Source organism: Cebus imitator, unplaced genomic scaffold (genome assembly GCF_001604975.1).
Source record: "Cebus imitator isolate Cc_AM_T3 unplaced genomic scaffold, Cebus_imitator-1.0 Scaffold313, whole genome shotgun sequence".
Lineage (NCBI taxonomy): Eukaryota > Metazoa > Chordata > Mammalia > Primates > Cebidae > Cebus > Cebus imitator.
In genome coordinates this window covers 2006274-2013523 of record NW_016107628.1, presented here as the reverse complement: position 1 = coordinate 2013523, position 7250 = coordinate 2006274, and the positions used below count along the sequence as shown (strand labels likewise).

At 37.1% G+C, this 7250-nt stretch overlaps 1 pseudogene; it reads left to right on the top strand.

Annotated features, from left to right (window-relative positions):
- Window positions 1–5280: 5280 nt before the first annotated feature.
- Window positions 5281–7250, top strand: part of LOC108286090 — a 12813-nt pseudogene continuing 10843 nt past the window's right edge.

The following is a 7250-nucleotide window of genomic DNA, read 5'->3' as shown; positions in this document are numbered from 1 at the left end:
CAGATGTAGGTGATGGGGAGGAAGGCAGCAAATCACACTGCCACGTGTGTACCTATGCAACAATCTTGCATGTTCTTCACATGTACCCCAAAACCTAAAATGCATTAAAATAAATGGGGAAAAAAAATTAACTAAAGTAGTGCTATTTTATATCATATTCACTAAAAATTTAGAAGCTACTATGTGATCTAGAATTTGAGGTTTTTAAATATAGATTATGTATACATTAGGAAAACTAAATTCTATACTGTGAAAAAGAATGACAACTAAGCAGGAAGTTTCAGAAATAAACACTTGGTCAACTTTCATAAAAAGTAGCTGATTTTTGTGTTCAATACTAATGTATAGAATATTTTCTACAGCATGCTGACATAAGTGTGATTAAAAATTTTTTTCTATCTTACTTTACAGATCTATTTTTCTATTATCCTGGCATATAGGTCTCTTGAATTCCTTTAGTAGAAACATGAAAGTCTTAAAATTATGTTTAAAAGGGATTGCAATAATAAATAGCAGAATAATACTTCTACAGAAAAAATAATTTGCAATGACAAAATGGACTTGTTTGGCCATCATTAAATGAAAAGGCAGTGGAAGAGAAACCTAAATTTGCCATACTGTGCATTGCATTCCTTTACTTAGGGCTTATAAGGTGTGATCCTTATGGAGAATGGTGCTGTGCCGGCCTAAGAACCAAAGAATTTCTTATTTGAAAAGATTATCATCTTCTTTGTCCAATGTCCACCATCAAAGATTTTTTTATTTTCACCTATTTCATGAAGTATTGTCTGATTTCCATTCTTCAAAACACCGTAGCAATGTAAGCTTTACTTATACTTCTTACTGAGCTCTAATATGTTGAGCTGATTATGTACATATGTTATTCTCTCTGCTGGACAATCAGCAATGTGAAAGGAAGTAATTTATTATACCTGTATATTAACTCTTCCTAAATGTCTTCTATATCCCTGACATTCATGATATAACTAATACATATCTCTTAACTTTAATTGAATAAATGACTGCTTGGCCTAGCTAAGTAAAACATCTGAAACTACACGTAAAAGTGTAGCAATATTTATGTCCCCCAAAACTGTAATAAAATATAACAAGGATAATTTATTTCGCTCATTAATCTCTACATGGGAGAGGGCTTATAAGATTGGCTTGTCTCAATTCCATACAATGTCAACTGAGCTGCCTGACGAGAATTGAAGGACCCACTTCCATTTGGCTCATTTACAGGGCTGGCAAAATGGTGTTGGTTTGTGGTGGAGCTGAGTCAGGGCTACAGGTTGTTAAGAGTCAGTTTCTCTCCATGTGGCTCTTTCCATGGGGTTCCAGAAACTTTCTCATCACATCATGACTGGTTTCAAAGACTAAATGTTCCAAGACACAGAGAGAGGAAGCTGCTAGTCTTTTAAGGCATAATAGCAGCCGGTTGTCTGCTTCTGACACCCAAAAAGACAATGATGTGATGGGCGTAGGATAATAGCAATGGATATTTCCCTTTGAAAAAGGAGGAAATTAGACACATCACAGTCATTGGTCCATAGAAATTCTCTAATTCCTCTGGACACACGTTGCCAGTCCTGTTTCCTGGGAATGAATTCCATGACTTTTGTATATAACTTGTGATGTCATTTTCCCACTTTCTGATCATCCTTTTTTATCCACAAGACATAGCTACAATTTACAGACATGTCATTTCTCAGTCTGATACCTCCATGTAAGAAGTTGAGGGTTCAAAGGTCTATTCATTTGTCTTGGCTCTGTAATCTTTAGCACATGTTGATAGAATGCCTTTTTAAAACTGTGTGGGTTTCCTATGTTTCAATTCATAAATTAATTCCATTAGATAAAAAAGTCACATCCATATTCATTTCTTTATTATGGGTCACTTGTGAGGTAACAGTATTAATAATTGCTACATGGCAGTTCCCTTAAGATTCTTAAAAAGAAAAGAATTGGAAAAAACCACCTTAGACACAGGGAGTGGAACATCACACACTGGGGGAGGTAGCAGGGAGGGGTGTTAGGGAAGGGACAGTGCGGGGAGGGGATGATGGGGAGGGAAAACGCAGGGAGAAATGCCTGATGTAGGTGACGGAGGGAGAGAAACAGCAAACCACCATGGCATGTGTGTACCCATGCAACAACCCTGCGGGATGTGCACAGGTACCCCAGAGCTTAAAGTATAATAATTAAAAAAAAATTTAAAAAAAAGGAATAATCTAAAAAAAAAAAGGCAGCTTATTGTTAAACTTTAAGGATTCAAACCCTTAGGATATTTATAACTCTTGTTAGATATAGCCCAAAATATTCCTGAGTTCTAACAAAAGGTATTACAGCTACATTCTTAAGATGTTTACCGTGAGACATTAGTTTCCTGATAGCACCTTGGATTTGATTTCTTCCTTGAAGCCATTTTGTACCTTGTCTTTGTTTAGAGAGACTGCAGGAAAAACATCTTTATCTGCAAACTCAACAAGATTTGTATCTTTATGTTTCCTCTAAATTCTTAGAAACTTAAAAAACTTTTAAAAATTATGTACTTTTTAGTTGACCAATAGTAATTGTACATATTCATTAGGTAAATAGTAATATTTTGTACAGGGATTAGACAAAGGTAATTAGGATATCATAATCTCAAACATTTATCATTTTTTTCATGTTGGGAATGTTCAACACCCTCCTTCTGGCAATTTGAATCTCTATATTGCTGTTAACTATAGTCACCCTACAGTGATATAGAACACTGTAACTTATTCCTTTATCTAGCTGTAATTTTGTATCCTTTAGCAAATCTCTGCCTAACCTTCCCTTTGCTCTGCTCTTCCATTCCTCTAGTATCCTGTGTTCTACTCTCTTTTAATATTTTATTGTTGGTTGGAATTTTCTATAATCTTCCTAGAAATTTCTCCAGGAAGATAATGAGATTACTAACTAGTCTATTTTCCAGGCTGTAGCATGTGGTCATGCTGCCAAACTTCCAAGCAATGGATAATAAGTATTCATGTTTTACCTAACTCTAATAACAGTTTCCTCTCTGTCTTTCAAATATTTTTCTCTCTGTGCTTCAATGCCTTACCAAGAGTTGCCTCATGATCCTTTCACTTTTTAGTAAGCGACTCCTTAGGCCCTTATGGGTTATGCATTCAACCAATTATAAGATTAATGCCAAATGTTTTAAATGTTGATTATAACCACACCCTGCCATTAGATACCAAATTCTGTTCTCATTATTTACTGCTGCATAATGAACAACCTACAACTTTTGTTGCTTAAATTAGCCATAATTATTCCGCACACAAGTCTGCAATTTTGGCAGGATTCAGTGGGGACAGCTGGAATCTGCTCTATGTGCCATCAGGTTCGATGATTCAACTGGGGCTGAAGGATTTACTTTCAAGATTGCTCAGTCATATGCCTGGTATGTTCATGTTAGCTATTGGCTGTTTGTTCAGCTGGGACTATTGGCTAAGAGCCTTGGTTTCTTACCATATAGATTCTCCAAGGGCTGCTTGGCTTCCTCAAAACATGGTTACTAGGGTACAAAAGTGGATGATTCAAGTTGCAGCTATTAGACTTTAGAGGCCAGGGTTAATAAACAGATACAATCTTACATATGTTATAATTTATTGGTCAAAGTAGTCACTCATCCTATCTGGATTCAGGGGAAGGAAGAAGCCACCAAAAGTTTCTGTCTGGGTTAATCAGTTGGGCTTTTTTCTTTACTTCCTCATCTGGCAGCATTTTTTTTTTAAATTTAATTTTAAGTTCTTGGATGTATGTGCAGGCATGCAGTTTTGTTACATAGGTAAACATGTGCTATGGTGGCTTGCTGCACCTATCAGCTCATCACCTAGGTATTAAGCCCAGCTGCATTGGCTATTTATCCTGGTACTCTCCCTTTCTCTGCCTCCCACCATATGCACCAGTATGTGTTGGCCCCCCTCCGCCCCCGCCGTGTCCATGTATTTTCACTGTTCAGCTCCAACCCATAAGTGAGAATGTAACCGAATTCTGAATTCCAGGGAGCGGGGGAGTCTCAGCTCCCCAGAGAGGATGTTCTTCTAGGCTCTTGGTCTCTCATTCACCCAAGAATGGGAGAGGGGACCACGCTGGGCACGGTGAGTGATTAAGTAAATATCAGATCCCAAAACGTTTTGCAGAAAGTGATTTATTTAGACAGAGAAAGAGAAAAAGGAGAGGAAAAAAAGATGTGAGAGAGAAGATTCCACGAGATTGTGGAAGGGCATCCAGATCTGGAGACCGCTTGGATGTGGGGGGACAGGGATTTTTACACTGGGAAGAATTCCCACCTCATCCAAGCCCCCTGGCTTATGAAAGGAGTTCCTTTAAACTTCCGCCACAGTGATTGATCTTTGATACTGCCTGTGTGTGCCAAAGTTTAAACAAAGACCCTTAAGATCCCAACCGGGAAGGGGAGATACGGCGCTGGGAAATTCTTGCCTTAGAAACTACGCCCCCTTGTGGACCCGGGAATAGAATACATTCCCTCAAGAACATGCAGGACATGACTTAACACAAGAGCAGTTCATGTGAGCACCTCAGAGAGACATCCATGTGTGTCTAGCATTTGCCCCATTTCCAGCACAAGTGGATGCACTCACTGTCAGAAAGAATTGATATGTGAGCTGAAATGAGGAGATAGCTGATGATGGCCTTTGTGAAAAACTACATGAAGGCACTGTCATATTTTTCTTCATAACCCAAACTGTATTCATATACTGAGGAAATATTTACCAAATTAACATTATATTCCAGAAGCAAACCTGTTTCTAATGTATCTGAAAGATTCTGGCATTCTAATATTCTGTCCTCTATTCTTTATATCTTCCTTCATTCTAGCTTTCAAAAATAGGAATGTGTAGCGGCTTAAAAAAGAATACTTTTCTTCAATTGCAGAACAAAACTCTAGAGGCACTATGTAGGGAAATTCAAAGAAGATGGTTTCATTGATGTATATTTTAACAAATGATGCCTGGAGAACCTCCACATCTCTGACTCTTTAGAGAATTTCTAAGTCAACTAATCCCCATGAATAATAAGGCTCTTTCTTTGGCCAGTGAATTCTCATAGTGTATTATCATCGTTCCACTTGCTAATTAGAAAAATTGTGGACAAGTACCGGGCACAATGTGGTAATTAGCTCCCTGTGGAGGTGGAGAGCTCAATTACCAACCAAGGTATTGAGTCCAGGGCTAATGTAAAAAGGAAAGACCACTGATGATACCCATTGAGGCACTACCTAAAGTACCCATGAAGAAAGGGCACACAGGTAACATTTTTTTGTGGAGTAATGCTATTCTCTGATTTTGGCCTTGGGAGTTCTTGAAAGATGAAGAAGAACCCTGAGGCATCATGACAGGGAAGACAATTTTGGCAAATTTCACCTACAAACCTTCACAGAGGTTTCTAGGAGGTGCCTGAGAATGAATAAAACAGGTACTAGAACTCTGATTTGAACAAATGTAAAATTTTAATGTTTATTTAGAGACTTTTTTTTTATTAAGAATACCAGTGACAGTCACTTATTTATATGTCAAATTTAAAAATTATTGAGTTTTACCCATGAGCTAGTGATCTGTTTACTTCTAGTTATTAGTAATGAAAAATAGAAATTGCCATCAAATGACAGAAAGAAAAGCTGAATAGTGGAAAAAAATAAGGATAAAGATTGAGACCAAGATAAAGGCAGAGATCCAGTATAAGTCTTGATTATTTCATAGAGTGGGGGCAGTATCAGTCTTAGAAAGGAAGAACAAAAAATTACAGTAAACATACAACATATGAGGGACACAGAAGTGTTTCTCAAGAGGCACATGGTAGTGCCTCTTAAGGAAACCAAGTTACTACAAAATAAACTAATTGGGATTATAATTAATTCATTAATAGACATTTATTCATCAAGCATATCTCAATTATTTAAATATTGGATAAGTTGAGGATTCAAAGGGAATAAATGAGGCGTTTATCCTTGAGACTCAAATCTATTGGAGACACCAATAAGAAAAAAAATTAGATATAATATGTTGAGTATTTTGATAAAGTCAAACTAGACAAGCTTTAAATTACTAAGAAGGAAACAGCATACTCTCCCTAGACATACTGAAGAGAGTTCAATAATTGATGACTTTAAAAATGTGAGGAATGAGTGGGCCATACATGAAGGAGAAATGGAGGCTGCGATACCTCTCTCTCTCTCTCTCTCTCCCTTCCTCCTTCCCTCCCTCAGTGGAATATTGAGACACAAAGGCATATAAAGGAAACTCTAAGTGTTTCAGTACAATTCCTGCGTGATGAAAACTTAGAGGATGAGATTATAAATACACGTGGACAGAGAATCAACCATCCTATGATTCAGCTTAAGGAATTCTGCCTTTACCTTATAGGTGATAAAGAGTTACTGAGCAACATAATGTGAAAAAACCAATTCACTATTTCTACTTGCTAAGAAGGTGATCTAATTACTCTATTTTTCTCCTTTTTTCCCCTCTTTCTCATTTTTCTAAGCTTTTCTTTCAACATGTAATGCCTTCCCTTCCAAACTCAGGTCACTATCTCCTATTTACCAGTTATTTTAAGCAGTATCCTAGACTGAGTTAAGTGAAGTCAAAGTTTCCATAGTAAGTTTTATTTTTAACTATTAGTTTCCACATAGGTTTTGAGGATGAGTTTGAAAGAACAGATGGTTGACGGGGTAGGAGTTATAGAGGAGATATTGAGTAATGCAACCTTTCTTTTCTTTCAGTTACACCAACTTTCCCTGCATACTTTGTGACTATTCATACTGGGGATGAGCCTGTAAATGATAAAACACTCCAAGAAAGGATATATGGAAAGCGGAAAGGCATAGATGATGTCTCAGGAAAAATGTTAGGGAGGACTCTGTGCTGGTCAAATGAATGGTATATATTCTTTATTTATAAAGTTTAGAGATGAGGCAATTCAAAAATATATAGAGATGGAAAATAAAACTCTTGGTTCTAGTCCCATTTCAAAATTTTATTAAACATCTGTCTAAGCAAAATAGAAAATATTGACAGCAATTTAGTTATTGATAAAGTACCTCAAGCCCCCAAATCAGGTATTTCTAAAATAATAAAAAGTTTAGGGGCCAGGTGCAGTGGCTCATGCCTGTAATCCCAGCACTTTGGGAGGCCGAGGCGGGTGGATCACAAGGTCAAGAGATCAAGACCATCCTCGTCAACATGGTGAAACCC